At 42.3% G+C, this 23,454-nt stretch overlaps 1 pseudogene; it reads left to right on the top strand.

Annotated features, from left to right (window-relative positions):
- The first annotated feature begins 1,230 nt into the window (after positions 1-1,230).
- The window catches only part of LOC149162706 (CMP-sialic acid transporter 2-like), a 45,391-nt pseudogene continuing 23,167 nt past the window's right edge, over positions 1,231-23,454 (top strand).

Here is a 23,454-nt window from a genome sequence, read left to right as displayed (position 1 = left end):
AATTGGTGTCGTTGCCGGGGAGAGGAGATTGAAGCTCAACTTCCCTAGGAGAACAAAACAGATCCAACTTTGATGATAGACAAAGTCTGGACACATTTCGGGTTGTAATCATCTATCTGGCGACTCTACTGGAGGACCAACCTTTGGCGACTACACATTTCAATTTTGGCTTAGTTTGTGAGACATACCTAGAGAAATCCTCAGAAATCACCAGCTGACCCAGTGCCTGAACATGAGAAGATTGTCAAGCAAAGAAAAACATTGTAGAAAGGAGCATCAGGATCAGGTAATCCTAAGCAATTATATGTATCTTTGCAAGAGAGACTTGTAACTGAGCATGTACAGTGTGAAGATATAGAGCCTAGCATTGTTAGCGAAGAAATACCCTTAGAGATTCATAAAGCTCCTTGTCCATTAATTTCCCCTTTGGATCTCAGTCCAAAGAAAACCTCCCACATAGTCCATCATATTACTTTGTCCCTGTCATCCATCCCACAACTCTTTGCCTTTCAAACTGCCAGTACCCTTTCACCTACCCCAGTCATGGAAGGCCCACAAGCTCCTACTAAGATGGAAAGAATCATAGCTGTTAGGTATGGACCTCTGGTCCTACCTGTTCCTTTGAATGCCATGTCTGTAGGAGAATACCATAAATACATGCCTAAATTCGCTGGTACAGAAGGAGTAACAGTTGAAGAACACCTTGAATCTTTTTATAGTTATGTGGATAACCTTGAAATTAGTGAAGATGATGTGTGGATGAGAGTGTTTGTCCAGAGCCTTGATGGAGAGGCTAGAAAGTGGTTCAAAGAGTTGACCCCTAGGTCCATAGCAGAAATTGAAGCATTAGATGATGTGTTTTTAAAGCATTTGGGAGATAAGAAAGACCTGCTATACTACCATACTAAGTTTGGAAACCTTAAGAGAGAGAATGGGGAATTCTTGTCTTATTTTAATAAAAGGTTCAATCGTATGTATAGCAAGATACCAGCTGAGGTAAAGCCTACCTCCAAATTTGCAAAACTCACTTATGCCAATGCATTTGACTTTGATTTTTGCTTGCTGTTGACAGAAAGAAGATGTGCCACGCTATCCAAAATGCAGGATGCAGCCCTTGAGGTAGAATCTAATATCATGGCTATAGAAAAACTCACAAGTCATACTGGCAGAAGAAGGCAGAGAGGTGAAGCTTCCACCTCTTCTTCATCTTCAGAGCCCAAGTTAGGTAAAATGACTAAGGTGATAGATTCATTGGCTGCTGAGATATTTAAGCTGAAGGTTGAGCAGAATGCTAGGAAGGCAAGGCTGCCTAATTCATTTGCTCCTGGAAATCCAAGTTCCTTTAGAAAAGCAAATGATCAATTGCAGATCGTTTAGAGAGGAAAGGAGACTAATGAAGAACAAAGAGTTAGGACTCCTTTTCAGAACGTAGTCATGGAGGAAGAATAGTTCGATGAAGAGGATGAGATTCACTACATGGAAGACAAGGGCAGTGCCCCTTTCTTAACCAAGGCTGCCTACGAGAAGTCATTATCCAAAGGCCCTGCTCATAATTTTGTTGTATCTGCAGAACAACAAGCTTATAAGCAAAAGCAGCCAGTAGTAGACCCCATCATCTTCAAAGTTCCAGCCATAGAGGTAAGAGGCCTTGAAGGTCCCCCTTCTTCTTTAAGTTTTCAATCAGAAATTCAGAAGCCAAGAATACACATGCCTCTAATTGGACCAGTGAAGAATGAGTCCTTCAGGAAATCTATACTTGAAGAGCCTAAGCCTAAATCCAGCCAAGCTTCTAATGACTATGCAAATTTGCAAATTGACCAACCTGCTGTTATCCCCAGCCTAGTGATAAAAAGGGGTGAAGTCAGTTCCCCATTCCTTTGTCTGTTCAATAAACAGTCCCTCATAATTTCCCCATAGGCTTTGAGGCCAGCCACAACTCAATGCCCAAGGTTGATATTGGTAACCTCAGTCTTGATATTCTGAAGCCTACCTAGGTTTGGGACACCTCCATGGATGGGGCTAGTTCTAAGCAAGCTACAGAAGCTAGTGAAATCTTTGTGTCTCACACACAAGAATACATCAATTCACCATTTATATTAATTGTTCAGGCCACAAAGGACACAGTCGAGTACACAACAGCCCTTATTATTCAGCAGGTGTACAAAGGCTCCCACAAAGAACATCCAAGGATGAGAGCATACAGAGAGGGGGTGAAACATAAACCATCTCTACCTGATAAGGTCAAATTCCCTAAACTTTTTGAGGTAGGTGATCAAATCAACCCGATTTTGCAAGTCTTTGATGAATTGGCTGACATGCATATTGACCAAGAGATGGAGATCTTTCATAGAAAGGCAAAGAGGGTCAATCTTCAGTATGGTGATTGTTTTCTCCAATGGGATGCACTGAAGGAAAGGCAGGGAGATCCTGGTAAAATCAATGCTCTATGGACAGGATCATTCGTCATCGCACAAGTCCAGGGGAACAATACTTTCATGCTGCAAAGTATGGGAGAAGAGATAGTTTTGATGGCCCAGTTAATGGGTGATTTTTGAAATTTTATGTTGTCTAAGGTCTCCATGCCTTAATGAAGTAAATACGTTGTTTTTATCAGTTTTTAGTGTGGGCTTACTTAGACTCCATGCCTAATGGAACACTAGGAAATTTTGCTAATTTGGTTTTCACAGGAAAGGCAATGGTCTGCAATTCTTGAAACCTCACAGGGAGGATCTCATCCCTAGAAGGAGCCAATGTTAGCACTGCTACTTATCTTCAGTTTTTGAAGGTTAGAAATGAGCTAGGTCCACTTAGTTATGCTTAAAGAGAGGCTCATAATGGTCACTTTCTCATTTCCCTTTGCACCGCTCATTCTCCCTTCATCAGTCTTAAAAGATGATTAATTCCTTTATCAGGTCCGGGTTTAATTGCTATTGCAAGTCGCATTCATGTGTGTGTAAAGGCTGCGCCCCTTTGGCTTTCACGGGTGCGATATTGTGATGCGATTTGATCATAATCGCATATCGTTATATGTAAAGGCCTAAAAGTTACCATAGAACCTTATTTGTATAGTCCCGCGCGCTCATAAAACCTTCTTTAAATCACAGCCGTCAATTTCCGCCTCTCCCGATCCAATGACTCCTATCGCAAACGACAAAGTGACTTTCCCGATTGTCTCTCTACCATTCGATCAGCTCCGCCAAGATTGGGTGGCCTTCGCAAATTGTGTGCCCACAAAGCGACGGGATGTTAGCGTGCGATGGAGAACGGTTTTTCTCTCTCTTCTGCCGCTATGTGTCACGCACTAAATGGAATCGCACGGCCTCACCCTTTTACCACCTAATGCTCGAAGGCAGTGCGATCGATACCGCTTACCACTCAATCCTCCGTCCCCGCCCAATAACTGCCACTCACCTTTGCCGCCTGATCACCATTGGATCTATCCTCCTAGGATCCAATGGCGCACGATCATCCCGCTCCCGCCTCTTCCGATATCCCCTGCCCAGCCATCTCCGCCATTTATTCTTCCGATCTGATGGCTGATCTTTCTCCCCCTTCCGAATCGTCCACCCACCATGCAGTCCATGTCACTTGACCATTTCGTGTGCCCGAAGGATGAAGGTGACCGGCCTATTAGTACCAGTCGCAGTTGCTCCTCAACAACCACATTTAATAGACAGTATGGTCGAAGGGAAAGAGGACAGAACATGCGCATGTAACTGCATTTAGCAGTTATGGAACTTCATTGATACGAACACTCCAGCTGCCTAAGAGGATAGCAGAGCACCTAAAAAGATCAGATTCATCCACTGAAGCAAGAAAACGCACTCAAAGACTCCATCAGGCAGTTAAATGTAGTTGGTGGTCAATTATGACCCCTCCATACCTAAATTAGCCAAGTGCCTTTGAAATGAAACTCTATATATACCCAAAAAACAGATGTAATCAGGGTTGATAGTTGATGTTTTGATGTAAGGTTCAACTTCTGAAGACTGTAACTATTTTGATACTTGCAGCGTCTCATCTTCATTTTCAGCTAATACAAGCTTCTTTTGCTGTTAATTGCTCACTTTCCATTTCTCTGGTGTTCCAAGCTATGCATAATGTGTTGTATGCTTGAAATCTTGATGTTTAGCATTAGAGTAGCTGTCATCCTATCTCTGTGTTAAAGATTTGTATGTATCATTGCATAAGTTATTCAAGTTTCTATTCATCTAGTACCAGAGAGCTGTCATTCTGTCTGTGTATTAGGAGATTAGATTTGCAGGCTTCTTTACTAGTTGTAGCCGGCCATCACATGGTCTTGTGCATTTGCTGGTGTGGTCAGTATTCTCCATATTCACCCAATCCTTAAACTGTGAGTAGTTGGTGGTCTAAAGCTTTGTAGTCTGGGGGTGTTCACGCATGTCTAGAGTGAAACAAAATAGAAGTGGTTATCTAGCTTGGACAAGCATCATTACTTCCATTCATCCATTTGCATCTATAAGTTGAATTTTATATGTTACCAGGCATCTCTGAGCTACAACCTAGGAGAGTTCTTGAAAATTAAAAGCTATCGTACCCAAAGATTGTAGCCATTGAACTCCTAGTACAACATCCAAACCACCCATTGGAATGGAAAGAATTGGACTATTCAAGACATATTCTCCCATGGATAGCTAGATATTATGGCACTTTCCAGAGCAATTTATGGTTCCTCCATTTTCAACCATTACTTGACACGCTGGTGCTGGATATAGGAAGCAATTCAATTCCTTGGCTATCTTACAATGAATAAAATTTTGGGTACTACCCGAATCAATCAACATTGTTACATTTTTTTTATTGATATTCCCTTCTATCTTAAGAGTTTGAGGAGTGGTAATTCCTGTCAATGCATTACAAGATATGGTCAGATTCATTTCTTGTTTCTTTGGGATTGGTTCCTCATGTATATCCTCTTATTTTGATGTTTCTTGTTCCTTTTCTTGCTCCTCTTCCCCATCTAGGAAAATTAATTTCTTCTTGGTTGAAGGGAAAGTACCCCTAGGGTCCTTTGGGCTAAGACTCTACCAGACTGAAAATTGCTTATTCAAAGAAACACACACACACAACCATTCTTTTTACTTTTAAGCAAATTCTAATGTTAAGGGTACGTACCTAAGGTCCTACGTTCGAGAAGGCCTTTAGGGTCCAAACCCTTCTTGGAGTTCCCTTATTCTTTCTTTGACCTGCAAGACAAACAAATCAAAGAACACAACAGTACATGTACGAATACTTATGTATAAACCATCTTTATGCTATAAAGTTAGTTATAAAAATCTTTAAGTAACTACTTGCATAAGAATTCAAAACAAGAATCTCATAAGCATAAAGAAAGATTGTTTCGGGAACAAAGACGTGTTTCTTTATATATAAAGGCAAATATAGTACATATAACGGAAAGATATCACCTGAACATCTTCAGCAGGCTCCAAGCAAAGCTTCCTCCCGGATTCGTTCCAGCCTCAAGCCTCCAACAAGAGCTCCTTCCAAGTCTTACTCAATGACGATATCAAGGATGAATGATCACCAATACACATGGAAACAAGGGTTTCCTATGCAAAATGGGGGAAGTGCAGAAAGCACCAAGGACTTCAGACCTGGTCTAAGGGGAAAATCTCAGCATAATAATCTTGCTCTCCTTTCTCTCTCCCTTTGGCCTTCCCTTTGATGTCTTTTTATACCATCTCCAAAGTAGTTTTTTAGTTAGGAGTTGGTTGGGAACAGTTGGGCCACGGGCACTAACAGGTGATCCAGCAGGTAAAACCCGCGATCACCGCCCGAAAATAAGGAATTATATTTTTTTTTAAGTGTTTTAATACATACACGCGGGTTGGGTATACACAGACCCGCGTGTACACGCGTTTAACTCAGGGCAATGTCGCGTATAGGGAATAAAACACTGTTTTTTAAATTTTTGGACCAGGTCTGGAACGAGGGGTTGCTCTAGGCCATGAGTGCAGCATCACAAACCATAAGAGTGAGATTTGGAGCTATAACAGATGCCCCCTAATGTATGAGGTCAGAAGGGGAACATGATGGCCGAAATATATTATGTAAGTACAAGGAAAGGAACTCTGTCGAAAAACCGAGGAGGACTGCACCAGAATTCAGCCTGCCAAGCCACCGAAAGGAGATCAGAAAGAAACACTGTCTGAGGCGGGCATACCCATGCTCAGGAAAAGTAAAGCATGTCTGCATATCAAGTACAAGCGGATCCACTAAGTATACAAGTATAAAATGACTGGAAGATACATAATGGATCATCTGATCATAATAAGTAAGTACATGTCTGAATATCACATATAAAACTGTCACTGATGCTGAAAGATGCAATGGATCACTGATATCAAAGACTGATCCCAAAAGGTACCAACTGAACATGATGGAATAGGATGGTACTACACTGCAAACTCAGGTGCCAGCATATAGAATGTCGCCATGACTGACTGCAACATATAAGGTGGAGTGGTATCAACTAGCAGCAACAGGAGCAACTGTCAAGTGAACCAATGAATGCTGATACAACCTGAGGTCTTCACCGACCGCCGTGGTACATTTCTACACCATGGGAATAAATGATCTGAAGTTGACCATGTGAGAAATCGTTTGATTACCGGTCATTGATGTATACCGTTAACAAACGCGAGACTACTCACCGATAATGATAATGAGCGTCAAGGTACCCAGTACAATCTAACAAGTGTGAATAGATTAGCTGAAGTCGAACACCTGTAAGAATCTATCAATCAGGAGACAATGATGGTTTCCCACTGTCGATAGCGAAGGATCTGCCACTAATGACTGCAAACCCCAAGGTACTGCCAAATGGACTCTAGATCTTTGCCCCAGAGCAATGAGTCGGAGTCGATAGGGAAAGATCCGCTAGAAGGAAGGCATTAAGGCATCCTTCATCAATCTAGCACGAGTGTAACTCGTAGACCAATAATGTGGAAGGAATCGGACGAAAAAGATGTAGTAACCCAACCGAAGTACGTTTCCGGCGTACACAAGATGTGGCTAGCGCACGGCAGAAACCCTCTGAACCAACCAATAATGAAAGCCGACACAGAGGCGAGGTATCCACCAATAGGGTCAAATGGAAACCAAGGTACTGCACGAATCCCAATGTGTGATAATGTATGCTGATGTCGAACACAAGGGAAACCACTCAGTCAAAGACCCATGATACTGATCGATGATGAGCACAAGGTGACCTATCAATAATGAAAATAGGGCCAGGGTGCGGCTCTAGGCCTGTCCTCAGAGCAAGGTGTCATCGTCGATAAGGACAAGACCCGCCAGCAAGAAGTCAATGGGGACCTTCTCAAACCGGCACGAGTAAAGGACCAATATAACTGATGTGATGATAGACATGACACTGACAACCAGGGATGGCCGACTGAAAAATGAGTGAAGAGACACCGCAGAAAGGACGACTCAGGCTAACTTCCCTTGAACAAAAGCACGACTCAATGTGACTATGTGGCAGCATATGATGAATCTGTATAAGTTCGTCATGCAGGAGGCACGAACGAACCCCCCATATGATTGGAAGAGATAACCAATCGGGGGAGAACTGACTCGATAACAAGGTTATGGCATACCTAAGTCAAACTAAATCCCACCCATGCGGAGGAGACTTTGCTTTGAGTGCTTTGTTCAAGGGCGACATGACTGACTCTAGCTGCCAACAATAAATGGAAATAATGTCCCTGTTCCCGCTCTTTTTTTGGAATATTTAATTTTTTTGTCTTTTTCTGATAAGCCGGAAAAAGAATAAAAGAATGCTATGGTACAGTGGAAAGAACGAGTGTCGGTGAAACAGATGATCTAGTTCCTGGGAAAGGAACGTTCCTATGCTCAATGCAGGGAGGTGAAAATTGGTCAGTGACACTCAGAGGTGTGTTCCTTCCACGGATCTGGGTATGTCAAGTTGCAGAAGTCAAAGGTATGCAAGGCTGATTTTGCAGACGTCATGGTCAAAAGTTGGCTTAAACACGAGTCCAAGTGAAGCCGGCTCTAGGCCAAAAGGTGAAAATGGTCAACATGCAATGTAAAAGTACAACTTGACACTCATAGGAGCCTCTAGGGTATAAGGCCAGAACGAAGCGAAGAAGCAAAGAGGAATGAGTCTTCAACGCATAAGTCATGGCGGGACTACAGAGGACTCTCGAGCCTACTCAAAACGAAGCAGCATGGGCAACAAATGTCAGTGAGGTGCTAACTAGGATGCCCATGTAAAAGGATGGCTCTACCATCATGTCACGATTTAAAGAATCGGCGAGTGAAAATGGCTTACGAACCATAACATGATGGGGTCGACCCTATGGCAGATGTATCGGTCAAATGGAGGCTAGTATGCATAATGCAATGGAAAAATGGTGTCCCTAACTTATATGCCAGTGAGACCACGATACCTGCCATGACGGGTCAGCAGTCATGGAACCGTCTCGAACCATCGAAAAATGTCCAAAATGTCCTGAAAAACAACCCAATCTCGACATTCCAAGCTCCCAAGTTAAAAGTGACATGAAACCAAACAAAATAAAATTTTGAAAAAATTTTGCATTTTCAAAACTTATTAAAAGAAATTTTGGACTTACCATTTTCACCGTTTGACTTGGAGAGCAAAAATTGTGGAGCAAAAGGAGAAAACTTCCCTGTGACTTATTCAACCGTTCAAACTTGCCGAAAACTTCCAGGTAAGCATTAAACTTGTCTTGCAATTAATTGTGATAGTTTTTAGGAAGTTTAGTTGATGTTTCACTGTTAGATTTTTGCAAAAAATTGCTCTGCGGCGTACACGCGGGTTGGCTGTATCGAACTCGCGTATACGACGGCCCTACACGCGACTGTATACAAGGGAACCCGCGTGTGCGCAACAAACTAATCTTATACACAAAACTAACGGATGAAAATGATTTTTTCTTCCAGGATGACTCTCACATGCTGTGAAAGAGAGCACTCAGCTGTAGATAATGAAGTTATGAACAATGATGTGGCATTAGATGCCCTACGGGGATGCGGGTTGCTAAAATTCTTCAAATTGCCAAACATGAAAGCCAACACGCGTTTGCTCGAGAGACTCATCGATTATTGGGATGTCGATGAGGAAGCATTCATCATTGATCAGATGCCACTCAGGGTAGAAGTGGAAGATATATATTTCATCACGGGCCTTTCCCGAAGGGGAGAGGTAGTGCACTCCCGGGGCAGGACACGGAATAGCCTCAGTGTGGATGACTATGTACAGATTTACTGCCCGGGTCATCGGAAGGTCGGGAGCCAGATCTATATCCCACATGTGGCGAGTTTGTCACTCAGGATAATCTTGTTCACCATAGGTCGAGTGAACGGATCATCCTCACTACATCAGGCGTCACGAGTAAACATGAGCGTGGCAGTGGACTGTCTCACTACAGTGTTTGACTGGTGCACTCCTCTCCTTGCCAACATGAAGGAACAACTCACTTCTATCAGGAGGGGACAGACCAAGAACTTTGGGTTCGGCACCATCTTATGTACATTCTTCTTCGAGAAGGTTCCTGCACTCCGCCCTAGGGTAGCAGTTTCCATCAGTAGTCCACGTGATCCACGCATGGGCTGGTGGGCTGACTTGATGAAACGTCTGGGGGGTGGGGAAGTCCCTCGGAATGCATTCGACGATGATTTCTTTACTTGGTGGGAGCAGCAAATCATCGCCATAGATGATTACCCCTATGCCGGACTGGATTTCCGAGGAGATCCTGATCTAGTGTTACCATCGGATGCAGCATGGGGCGAGATTGGTAAAATTTTTGATTTTTATGATTTTATGATTTTTTTGGATTTTTCAAATATAATGACAAATTTTGAAAAAATATTTTTTGATGAGATTCAAATGACTAATATGATGATCATGTTCCAGACATTGGGCCCGTGCGACCAGATGGATTCCCGCGGCATGGACGGCGTGGCTGAGGAGCCGAAGAAGCGGCTGCGGATGCGGAAAGGACCCTCAACAACGTCCAGCGACACTTGGCAAGACTGAGCTGCCAAGTACCGATGGCCGAGATAGAGGATCTTCCTTCGGATATGCAGCGTCATGTGGTTGGGATGCCACGTGACTGGGTTCGCGTCTTTCGGCGCATGGCCAATGCTATAGTTACATATTTAGCTGCTCATCCAGAGCCGAGGCGTTAGATATGCCTGACATGATTATGGGCATTTGAGTCCCAATTTTGTATATTTTTGGACACACATATGTACACTCGAGACGCTTTGCGAGATATATATATATATCTATATATATATATATATATATATATATATATATATATATATATCTATATATCTATATCTATATATATATATATATATATATATATATATATATATATATATATATATATATATATATATATATATATATATATATATATATATATAGATATATATATATATATATATATATATATACAGTTTGACTTTTTGATGCATGATTTTATGATGATGAATGATTGATATGCCAGTCTAATGCTTGATTAGCGATAGAATCAGCTAACCAATTTTGAGATCTTGGAATGTGCAAATAATTAATGTAAATAAATGATCTTTGCAACAACCTCACTCTTAAATATTGGCGATATAATAATGGATCTCTAACCCGATAAATGTTATTTAACTGAGACACTATCAATTGAGAATCAAGATATACTACCAACGAGTCGATCCCATAAGAGATTGCCTCAGATAATAAATTGATAACAGTTGTATACTCGGCCATATTGTTTGAAGCAGGACCGATACACATGCCTCTCGATATCATCAACTGACCAGTTGGGTAATAAAGTACCCAAGCCGCGGAAGCAAGATTCCGAGTGTGCCGACTAGCACCATCGGCGAACCCAAAATAAACCAACTCATCCATCAACACCTGCCAAGGCAGACCAAAAAGTGCTGATATCAGAAAACGCTCGATAATATATGTACAAATATACATAAAATACAAAGAAGCCATTGCCTGGTAAAGCTAAGCAAAATACTTCTTTAAATAGAGCCCATTTCGGGGCTCCGCCAGCTTGTTTCCTTCGAAATCAGTTAACTCATACAATCCTTTTTCTAAGACTCGTTTGATAATGAAAGGATCGCACCACATAGGCTTGAATTTGCCTGCCCCCAAGGTGTCCTTATCTTGGTCATAGACCAAGACAAGGTCACCTTCAGTAAAGACACGAGGACGGACAGACTTATCATACTGAGTTTTGACCCTTTTCTTATGGGCCTCATTCATCGTGGTGGCATCTCGACGTTGCTCATCGAGATGTTCCAGGAGAACTAGGCGCTCCTCGAGACTCGAAGTCTCAGGAAGAAGCTCAACAGCCAATTTCAGAGATGGAATTTCACATTCGACCGGAAAGATAGATTCCATCCCGTAAACCAACTGAAAAGGAGTAAAACCAGTAGCCGTTTTGACGGAGGTTCGGTATGCCCAAAGAGCCGAATACAACATAATGTGCCAATTGGACCGACTTTTATCGATTGTCCGTTGGAGTATCGTCTTAAGAGTTTTATTGACCGCCTCAACCTGTCCATTGGCCTGAGGATAGTAAGGGGACGAATGCTCCTGACGGAATCCTAATTTAAGGGCCAATTCGGACATTAGCTGATTTTGGAAATGACTACCATGGTCAGTGACAATCTCTCTTGGGATACCGAATCTTGAGATAACCTGATTGAAAGGAAACAAAGCTGCCGTGTCACTGTCGTTCTTATAAGTAGGCATGGCCTCAGCCCACTTCGTGAAGTAGTCTACAGCCACGATAAATTATAATGTACTTGTGATTCGCTGTTGAAGGCGGATTACAAGTCATAAAATCAATACCCCACTTAGTGAAGGGACCGACGGTGACAACGGGAAAAAGGGGAGCTGGATGCGCGCGCATCTTGCGAGTAAAAATTTGACATGGGTGACAGCGTTTTACCGCTTCCACACAGTCCTTAAAAAGTGAAGGCCAAAAATAGCCAGCACGTAAGATGCGCTGGGCTGTAGCAAGCCCGGATAGATGACCACCACAAGCTCCACTGTGGCAATCATTAAGCACAAACTCTGCTTCCTCTAAGGTTAAACAACGTCGAAGGATTGAATCAAACCCTCGACGGTATAATGTGTCACCAATGATAACATAGTTTTTAGCTAGGTGACGTAACTTGCGTCGTTCATCCTTGGAGAAAGTAGAGGGAAACTTCGAAGTCTGGAGATAAACAATGATATCTCCATACCAAGGGTCTTGTGAAGAGATGAGGAATATATGTTCGTCGGGTAAACTTTCCTCATAAACAATATCCTCTCCACAAGGAAGCTCAGAAATTAGCTCCGCGAAGACCATAGATTTCTTAGACTTGGCGGACAAGAACTCGAGGTCGAATTCTTGTAAAATGACTATCCATCTATTATATTTGCCCCCAATCACTCGCCTACTGAGGACAAATTGGAATGGATTAACCGCCGCTAAGACAAAAGTTTTGCGTAGCAAAATATAATGACGGAGCCTCTGGACAGCATGGACAGCTGCCAAGGCCAACTTCTCAACCGAAGAATAGCGGAGTTCAGGGCCTATTAAGCCTCGGCTCAAATAATAGATCACGTGCTCGACAAGAGCATCGTCCTCCTGAACTAGAACCATACCAATGGTAGATTTTGCTGCAGTGAGATATAAAAGGAAATCTCTACCATAATCTGGTGGACTCAAAAGCGAGGCAGAGACTAATGCCTTTTTCAAAGCATCAAACGACCGCTGCGCAAAGTCGTCCCATACAAATGGAACTCCTTTTCGTAGCAAACGCATGAACCCTTTAGTGATCTCGGCATAGTTTGCTATAAACCGTCTTAAGAAATTAGCCTTCCTTTGAAGACTTTGAAGTTGACGGATTGAGGACGGGGGAGGAAACTGAACTATTGCCTCAACCTTGAAGGGATCAACCCGAATCCCTTCATTGGACACAATAAACCCTAGCAGCCGACCGGATGTAACCGTGAAAACGCATTTATTTGGATTCAACCGTATTTTATAGAAACGACATCGCTCAAAGACTAATCGAAGGTGACTCGGATGATCAGTTCTCTTTCGAGAGCGAGCAACGAGATCATCTAAGTATGCCTCGATGACATGTTTGATGTCGTGGAAAGCGTATGACATGGCCCGCTGAAAAGTGGCTCCAGCATTTTTAAGACCAAAAGGCATCTTTCGATATGCAAAGGTACCCCAGGGACATATGAAGGCTGTCTTATGTTGGTCTTCAGGACGGATAGAGATTTGATTATAACCCGAAAAATCGTCCATGAAGGAAAAAATTTCATTACCCGCACACTCGTCGATAATCTGATCAATGAATGGCGTAGGGTAATTGTCTTTTGGACAAGCCTTGTTTAAGTCCCTAAAATCGATGCATACGCGGATTGTTCCTTGCTTTTTGTCCACAGGGACTGGATTCGAAACCCAATCCGTAAGAGGAACAGGGTATATAAAACCCGCCCTTAGCAGCTTTTCAACCTCAGCTTTGATAGCCGCTGCTTTCCTAGGGTTAACCGGCCGAAGCCTTTGACGAATCGGTTTTGCGTTTTCGTACGTTTTGATCTCATGTTGGACTATAGAAGGATCAATGCCGGGCATTTCCTCACAAGACCAAGCAAATACATCACGATATTCCTTGAATAGGTCGGTGTAAATTTGAATTTCTTCAGGGGAACACTCAATTCTGATGAAGATATTCTCGATGATGTTAGGATCCTTAGAGATGTTTATAGGTATCATTTTTGAGATTACCGACATATTACCTTTGGCACGTACGTGTGTTGGAGCCAAAGGATTCGACACCGTACAAACATCACTATCAACGAGCTCGGAGAATCTAGATTCCACTTCCTGCAATGGAGGAAGAAAATATGAACGATGGTGTAAGTCTTCCCAAGGTCGATCTATACCCATAATTACTTCGAGGATTGCTTCTTCAGAAGGTAGAACCGAATCTAAGCAGTCCAAGGCAGAGTTAGAATCAAAGCTCCAAGCGGGGGCCACATGACCATCTAACTCCTCTTCAGAAAAAGGAGTAGAATGGTTATCTGCAGAGTCTACGATAGACTGATATCTAAGCACAGCTGCAGATATAGGAAACGCCATTCCATTCACTTGTCCTTCAACTAATGTGGTGGTAGGTGAAGGCAAGGTCCAAGGGTCGGAAAAATAATGAGTTCGAAAGAACTCTTCTCGAGAAGACTCCTTGGATGATGAAATAGCATTGATTCTTGAAAAAGGAGAGGGAAGATCAAACGTACCCATCAATGAGGAATACATCCCTACTCCTAAATTCTCAGTCGGCGGGCGAGGGTTATCCACCAAAGGAACAGTAGAGTCGGAGGTTGCTTGAGGATCGATTGGAGAATAATCCAATTGATCAACCTTAACGATTTTCCCCTCATGAGGAAAGCAAATGACACGAAACAGAGTCGATACAATGGCTTCCATCTCGTACACCCACTTCCTTCCTAATAGGAGATTATAGTCTAGGTTAGCATCTACGACTTCAAATTCGATATTAACGACCTTCCCTCCAACACATATAGGAAAGGCCGGGATAATCCCATGCGGCTTGTGAGAATGGCCATCAAATGTAGTTAAGACGGTTGGTGAAGGAACAGCCGAAGGTGAACCAATAGCCTTCCAACATGACATGGACATGACACATGTGGAAGCTCCTTCATCTATAACGGTGTGAAAAATATTGATTTTCCGGTATGTAGACTTTATCTGAAAAGCCATATGATGAGGGAGTCTCTTTTTGACATTTGACATGTCAAAAGAGAGCACTAAAGAGTTAGCTGGATCTACTGCTCCAATGGCGGAGAGTAAAGCACTTCTCTGAGACGGACACGACTGGAGAACCTCCAAAGTGGACATAGCACACGGGCTTTGAGCCAAATCCTCCACAATGGAGTAATTTTGGGCGGCCCTAGCATTAGGGTTAATCGTCGCGCGTTTGGCGGAACCTTTCGGTATCCTAGGTATAGTCTCAACAGGAGGTCGCTCAATATGAAGGTCATTACCTCCGGGAACAGTTTTATCCTTAGATGTTTCAGCTTCACCATAATCACGTGACCGAGTAGTCACGTTAACATTTGAACCCATCATAAAAACATTTGATGCTTTTTCCCCTTCCTGGTTGCCCCCTGAGGAGGTCCCAGGATTCGAATTCGCGCCAGCAAGAAGTTGCTGCCCTTGGGGAAACGGGTTAGTCAACACAGCTTGTGAACTAGAAGTCCCTTGCTGTCCTAACAAGCACTGAGCGTCTTCAATTCTAGGGTAGAGATGAGTTAGATGGTCCCCGCTGCATAACTTGCAAGGGAACTTAACTTTCTTTCTCGACTCACCTTTACCACCACCAGCGTTGTTGCCGGATTTATTTGCATCGGGCTTCCCATCCGAATTCTTCTTCTTACCACGTCCCTTCTTTTTCCCATTGGAATTTTGATTTCCTTTGGGGTTATCGGATTGGACGGCGTTAATGGAAGAATTTTGGGAAGCGGGAGGATTAGACAATGTGACTTGGTTGTTAGAAGCAGTTTGCAAAGACAACTGCTGCAATTGATTCAACAAGTTCACTGTAGATGTGTCTACAGACCCGACGATACCGTCCGCGTGCGGACCTGGCTTTGGCTTAGCTAAATCAACCTTAGACCCAGGAGCATCTGGCAAGTATTTTTGGAGGATCCCAGACTGAGAGTAAATCAGTTCTAACTGCTGGGCCCTGAAAATGGCTTGCTCCTCAGAATAGACCCCAGACATGGAGACATCCTTGGAGATCTCAGGTTGCAAAGACTTCAAAAACCACTCTAGACGGTACTCCGGAGGGACTTCGGCTTTGATGAGCCTCTTTCTCCGTCTCCATTCCTGAATGTGATCAGAAATGTGGGTTGCCTTATCCTGACGAAAGGTGGCCAGAAGTTCAGTTCCGGCATCATAGCGGACAGGCAACTGGAAGTGATTTAAGAAGATATTGGCTAAGTCAGCGAACGATGTAAAGCTGCCCCCTGGCAACTCTATGTACCATTTAGCCGCATTACCAGTCAAGGTGCGCTGAAAGAGTCTCAACCTAATCGAATCCTCGATGAGGGAGTTGGATGAGCACCACAAATGGAATGTGGTTACATGATCGCCCGGATCTTCACCACTCTTCCCTTCGAATTTTCGAATGTCTGAAGGGAGTTTGGTTGGGACCGGAGGCCAGGCCGGATTATACTTGATTGGGTCGTTTGTTAGCTTAGTGAGATCTGGCAAGTTTAACGTTGCCAGAAACGGAAGCCTAGGAGGACCTAGGGGATTCCACCCAGACTGGGCAGAACTCCCAAAGTTCTGAAAAGATTGTCCTGGGATTTGGGAGGCACCAGGCTGCCCGAAGTGACCAGTAGAATCGGCTGAACCAAAAGGCAAGCCTTGTGGCCCTGCAAAATTCAGAGTTTGACCAACTCCCCAGTATGGTCGCCAATTCTGGTTGAAGGGAAAGTACCCCTAGGGTCCTTTGGGCTAAGACTCTACCAGACTGAAAATTGCTTATTCAAAGAAACACACACACACAACCATTCTTTTTACTTTTAAGCAAATTCTAATGTTAAGGGTACGTACCTAAGGTCCTACGTTCGAGAAGGCCTTTAGGGTCCAAACCCTTCTTGGAGTTCCCTTCTTCTTTCTTTGACCTGCAAGACAAACAAATCAAAGAACACAACAGTACATGTACGAATACTTATGTATAAACCATCTTTATGCTATAAAGTTAGTTATAAAAATCTTTAAGTAACTACTTGCATAAGAATTCAAAACAAGAATCTCATAAGCATAAAGAAAGATTGTTTCGGGAATAAAGACATGTTTCTTTATATATAAAGGCAAATAGAGTACATATAACGGAAAGATATCACCTGAACACCTTCAGCAGGCTCCAAGCAAAGCTTCCTCCCGGATTTGTTCCAGCCTCAAGCCTCCAACAAGAGCTCCTTCCAAGTCTTACTCAATGATGATATCAAGGATGAATGATCACCAATACACATGGAAACAAGGGTTTCCTATGCAAAATGGGGGAAGTGCAGAAAGCACCAAGGACTTCAGACCTGGTCTAAGGGGAAAATCTCAGCATAATAATCTTGCTCTCCTTTCTCTCTCCCTTTGGCCTTCCCTTTGATGTCTTTTTATACCATCTCCAAAGTAGTTTTTTAGTTAGGAGTTGGTTGGGAACAGTTGGGCCACGGGCACTAACAGGTGATCCAACAGGTAAAACCCGCGATCACCGCCCGAAAATAAGGAATTATATTTTTTTTTAAGTGTTTTAATACATACACGCGGGTTGGGTATACACAGACCCGCGTGTACACGCGTTTAACTCAGGGCAATGTCGCGTATAGGGAATAAAACACTGCTTTTTAAATTTTTGGACTAGGTCTGGAACGAGGGGTTGCCCTAGGCCATGAGTGCAGCATCACAAACCATAAGAGTGAGATTTGGAGCTATAACACTTCTCAGCATTCTTATGATATTTAGTGTATTCTATATCACAATTGTAACAAAGCCCTTTTGCTCTTTTCTCTTCCAATTGTTTTGGTCTCAACCTTGTAGGTGGTGAAAGGCTAGGAGCAACAACACTTCCATCTTTATAGTTATGAGTGGTAGGCTTCCTTGTTGCCATAATTTTTCTTTCAATTTTTATTTCCAACATGCATGCCCTCTCCAATGAATCAGGTTCCCAAAGGTGAACCTCATGTTGAATGTTATCATTTAAATTCCCTATGAAGACATCAATCCTCTACTTCTCTGGAATATCATTTAACCTTATATTCAATTTTTTGAAGTCCTCAGTGTGCTCTGCCATTGAACCCTTTTGTTTGAGATTTATCAATTGGATAAAGAAGGTGTTGCTCTTTGTATCTTCCTAATGTGCTATGATTTCCTCTATGAAAATTAACTAGGTGACACGTGCTTTATGAGAACAAACCCCTTTATACCATAAAAATTGATTCGGTTCTAAATATAAAGATGCAATACATACCTTTTGTAATAGTTGCACATCATGTAGATCAAAATATTTTTCCATCTGTAGTATCCATGTTATGGGATCCTTGCCATCAAACTTCCTCAAATAAATATTTGGAATATGGTGGGTCTTCAATCCAATGTTAGATTCTATGAAATCATGATTAACATTCATTTTTTTCTCATCCTGAGTTTCCTCTACTACCTTTTCGTCATTAGGAGACCTTTCTTGTAGTAGCTTTGTTCCACCTTCCTTCAAACCTTCCATGTATTTATTCAAATCTTCCATACCTTTCTTCAAATTTGCTTCCCTACCATAGATATTAGCTTCCATGGAACATATAAAACTATTTATCTTAGCTTTGATCACATTCTTCAAATCATCCATCCAATTTTGTTTACTAGGTGTTTCTATTTTCTTGATTCAACTTATTCTTGCTCTTTCTTTTAGCAACTCGATCTTGAATGTGTTGTATCTTTGAAATTATGGATCTCCAAGGTCTAAACTTGCAACCTACAGTAGCCCTCTGTGTTCTCTTTCTAATGCCACCAGTCTGATCAAAATGGGATTCTCCAAGAAAGAGTTATGCCCAATCTCCCAAGATGACTGGATTAAATACTTTTTTAGTAGAGTGAACTTGTATGAAGTGCCACATCTCACTGTTTCTACCTTTGGTGAGCACTAGTATTGCAGAAATAATGCTGCACCTCCTGGGCTGCCTACTTTACTCTTATCATTACCCGATAGTTCGTAACAAACTTGGAAGTGTCGGTGTTGTATGTAGAAGTACTAGTTCTTACTGCAGGTTGTCACTTGGTCAACCAACGCAAGATCACCAGGGGCTCAAGCCAACTTCTATGGATTCCAGAAGAAGCTCTATATGTGATGAAAGGAGAGAAAGATTACTCTACAGATGCTACTCTAACTGCAGAAAGGAGAAATACTGAAATGTAAAGAAAACCTAGTAAACCCTAATTAACCAACTAATTTACTTTTGCAGAAAGCATTATGAAAACCATGAAAGGAATGCCATTACCTACTCAAGGAAGTAAACCACATCGAACTAAGCTATTTCTGGAAGTAAATAAGAAAAAAGCATCTTTTTGGATTTTTATGTATTTTTATGTGAAATTGACATGCATGTAATTTATTGTGTGTGAATGTGGCAGCGAATAGGTGGTGTTGAAGGGTCGTTTTGGGACTTGAGAAGATGTAGGATGGTGTGGATGGGTCCTAGGAGGTCTCAGGTGGCCTTCTGGAGGCTTTTCCCACACTTGGCCTTCAAAAAAAAGCCTATAGGAAAATCTATAGGAGGACAAAGGAAATCTACAGGAGGAAAACATGGCCACTACAGGGGGCCTACAGGAGGAGGCCGAGAGCAGTTTTCACTATTTTGAGGGTGTGAGAGTGAGTTCAAATGGTGGATGAAGGTTGGAATGAGGTGTTAGGGTGCTTAGGGTCTACCAAGAATCACCAAGAGAGAGGAAGATGATTGGGTTTGCTCAAGGAGAGAGGAAGAATTTTTATGGAAAATGTATGAAACTAAGGCAACATTGAGGTAAGATTTGGGTGACCTGTAGGGCATGGATTAGATGGAGGATGTGATGGATGATAAGCTAACCTACTGCTAGAAGATATCTGCTGCAAATGAACTGACAGTCAACCAATAAGATCAAACAAGTAATGAAAGGAGTGCATCTAGAAAAACAAAGTTTTGCATCAAACTAGTCTAAACTATGATCTATGAAAGGAAATGCTGCAAGAAAGAAAAGCATGAAAGAAGAATATTGCAAATAAAGAAATGAGCATGGTGAAGAATATTTGAAGCAAAGTAAAGCTAGACTATTAACCTACTAAAAGCTGCAAACACTGGAAGTCCAATGAATGAGGAAAATTTGTGTTTTTGGGGAAGCAAGAGGGTCTTTGCCTTAAATAATGGTCCCAAAGGGAGGAAGAGAGGCCAAGGAACTGTTGATAGCCTTTTCAATCTTCTCTTTATCATTGCTTAACCTGCTATAGAAAGCACAAATGGAAGAAAACTACTGAATCATCAAAAGAAACCTATTCTTAACCATAAAATAAATACATCTAACAACAACCTAATCTACAAATTGAAATAAAACATACAAATACAAGTAAAGAGGAGCTTGGCTACTTGGATTGGGCCCTAACCCAAGAGCTTTAGCCCTTTGAGGTAACTCTGTGCTAGCTCAAAAAGGATTCCATCTTTATTATCAAAACAATAACAAGACTACATGAAACTGTCACAAAATAATAAACTCGACATTGGAGCAGAGTTTACACAAGAAAAAATCCAACAAAAATCCGACCCTAGTGAGGCCCTAGGCCTCTCTACTTATATAAATGAAGCTACCAACAGCTTCCTTAAAATTAGAGAGGCTTGGCTCCCAAAACTCGAGATAATCATCAGTCATCCTCTGCTTGCTCGGCTACCTTCTAGTGCATGATTCGACTTCTTGTACTCCGAGCTGAATGAAGGGGAATTCGAAGTGAGGAGTAATAAATGAGGGGGATTCCCTCCTATAAGTCCTCTCCTTTGTCCACTTCGAGTTATTGCTACCATTTGTCCATTGGATCCTTGACTTTGACCTTAAAATTCATCAGTAATCTGCATTAAACACATGTTAGACCACATGGCATCATAACTAACTCAACTCACTCCATAAGCATAAATATAATCAGAAAATCATACAATAAGCTAAGAGAATGGTTGATTAGACTAGGTTAGGAGGTAAAATGAGCCCATATAATTGCCCATTTATGAGTCTCATCATCACCCCCTACTGAAGGTGTTGCTCATCCTTTGAGCAACTTTCCATGTCCTCATCCTTTATGGCCCTGGTGGCCTCCCTAGCATCCTAGGCTTCTGATGTGGTCTGCTCTTCTTTGTCATAGAATCCTGCCTTCATATCTATCTCTTCCCACTGCTCCTCCTTTTCTTCTTCTCTTCTTCCTTCTAGCATGCCTAACAGTAGTGGGGGACTCAGTTTGAGTCCAATCCAGTTGACCTTCAGCCTCTGCATGGAGCGCTTGTACATTGGAACCCTTCTTAATGCCTCCTTCAGCCTCATGGGGGAATGATATTCCCTGATATGCAGACTGTGTGGTAAGGTGTTCCATCTCCTCATGCATGCATGCACACAGTCATCCCCAAGTAGCCTTTGCATATCCTCAAAGTGTGCAATGGCTTGTGCTTGATCATTTATATATCTAGGGGCAATCTGAGGATTATTGGCAAGTAGGTTGTGTGTGCTAATGAGTGCCATGGGATCTGATGGCTTAGCTCTTATCATTAATGGCTCATTCTGCTCTTTTATCATCAATCTTTTTATTTCTACTGCCCTCAACTCTTCATGGTTCATCTATGAGGCCATAGCCATTAGTTGCATGTCCCCTAGCCTGGCATTGGGGTCTCACACATTCATGTCTGTGAGGGCCATGTTATGTAGGTAGAATTTTGCCATCTTTTCCTTATCCCCTGATGTGTTTTGGTCACACAGATCCATAAACTGCCTGTAATATTGGAAGGGCATTGTGCCTCTTTGTGCCAGAGTCTTTACCTGGAATTGTAACCATTGGTCCTTGAGATATAGGCCATAGGATTTTGCTGGTGTTCTACATTACAATGCCTCCATGGATAAGCTAGCCATGCATGCCAGCTAAGTCTCTTTCTCTTGCGGCCACCTCCTTAACAATTCATTTTCAGTTTCAAGGTGGCTTCTTCTAATTTCTTCCCTGTCTCTGAGAGCACTCAACTCTCTACCCATTTCTTTGAGTTTGTTTTCCATATGGCCAATATCCTCAACTCCTTTGGATTTGGCTATTTGCATCCACCTATGTGTTCTTATTCTTTCTTTCTCTAATTCAAAGAATAGTGGAATTGCAAATTTTTGTGGGATTATCCTTCCTCCCTCAAGTAGGTTGTAATAGGAGGCAAGACTAGGTTGGGGATCAGGTTCTTGTAGCTCTATTGCTTCCTCCTTCCTCTGTGGCTGTTCTTCTATCCTCTTTTCAAGTTGTTGGGTTTCCTGTAGTTTTGACAATGTCTCCTATGGAACTGTCTTAGCCTCTTGTAGGACTGTTTTTGGGTCCTGTAGTTCTACCTTTTCTTTCCATGTGGAAGATCTAGGATTCCCCCTTTCATATGTGATAGGTGCCTTGGAAGGGTATCCTTTCCCTTTGGCAGAGGGTGAATCTTCAATTGTAATTGGTATTGTCGAAGAGGGCTAAGGTTTGCCTGCTTTGATTCTTGTGCTCTTCCTAGCCCTGAAATACATGGAGGCCTACCTTTTCCTCTTTTTCTTTGGCTTGACTAGTGTACTGAGGGCAGTGAGGGCAGCTATTGCCTCCCTTTCCAGAGTCTCAGGGGACCCTTCTCCTTGTTCTGCCTTTTCTGCCTCTTTTTCTCCTCCTTTTGTCTCTTTTTCTATCTCTTTTTGCTCTGTTTCTTCCTGCTCTGTTTCTTCAGCTTTCTCCTCCTCTATTTCAGTTCCTTCCTCCTTCCTTCCTTGTTCTGCTAAGTCACCAGTGGCTTCACCTTCTCCCCCTTGCTGCTCTTCCTCCTCACTGCCAGTAGGACTGACATCATAGGTTAGGGCCTTTATGTCATCCTCAGCTGTCATGTTTCAGAAGACTTCCCATGGTATAGGGAGTGTAAATGTATAGAGGGATTCTTCCACTAGGATTTTGATTAACCCATGGTGAACTAGTTGCTCTAAATTTCCTACTTGGACCTTAGTGCTGGAGTCAATGAGGTACTGCAGGATGAAGTAGGGGATGCTGAGCTTCTGAGGTGTTGGAGTGTCCATGCCATACCTTAATTCATGGAGGATTCTAAAGTGATAACCATAGATAATGTTGTACCTCCCCTCATAGGAAATTTATTTGATTATTTGATAGCTAACCTCATCCCAAGGGTATGGTATGCTAACCCTTCTAATGCCATTTTTATCCTCTACAGGGGTTTCATTGTTTTGGAAAACGTTTTTCTTGGCAACTTGGCCAATTGGTTTCTCATCCTTACTCCAAGGTAGCCCAAGAGGAAGGGTAGTGACCCTACTGATAAATTCAGGGGTTATCTCCATGGAAAGACCTCTAAAGGTGGTAGTGGCATGCATTCTTATGTGAGGGACCAAAGAGTGGGAAAATTCTTGGGAAATTTCCTCATCAAACGCTCAGAATTTCTCAAAAAAGTTCATCCAATTTGCTCTTGTGAATATGTTGTTGGCATTATGATTCTGGTATGGCTTTATGATACATATGTTGTACTTGATGGCAACCCACTCATCTCAGATGATAAATTATAGTGCAGAAAAGTTCACGCACTTATATGCAGAGAAAAGCTTATTCTATGTA

The sequence above is a fragment of the Pinus tabuliformis genome, chromosome 5_2 (assembly GCF_031772625.1).
Source record: "Pinus tabuliformis cultivar Carrire ecotype Pingquan chromosome 5_2, CPIR1, whole genome shotgun sequence".
Classification (NCBI taxonomy): domain Eukaryota; kingdom Viridiplantae; phylum Streptophyta; class Pinopsida; order Pinales; family Pinaceae; genus Pinus; species Pinus tabuliformis.
The sequence above is the reverse complement of the archived record's forward strand: the minus strand, read 5'-3'. Positions and strand labels throughout refer to the sequence as shown.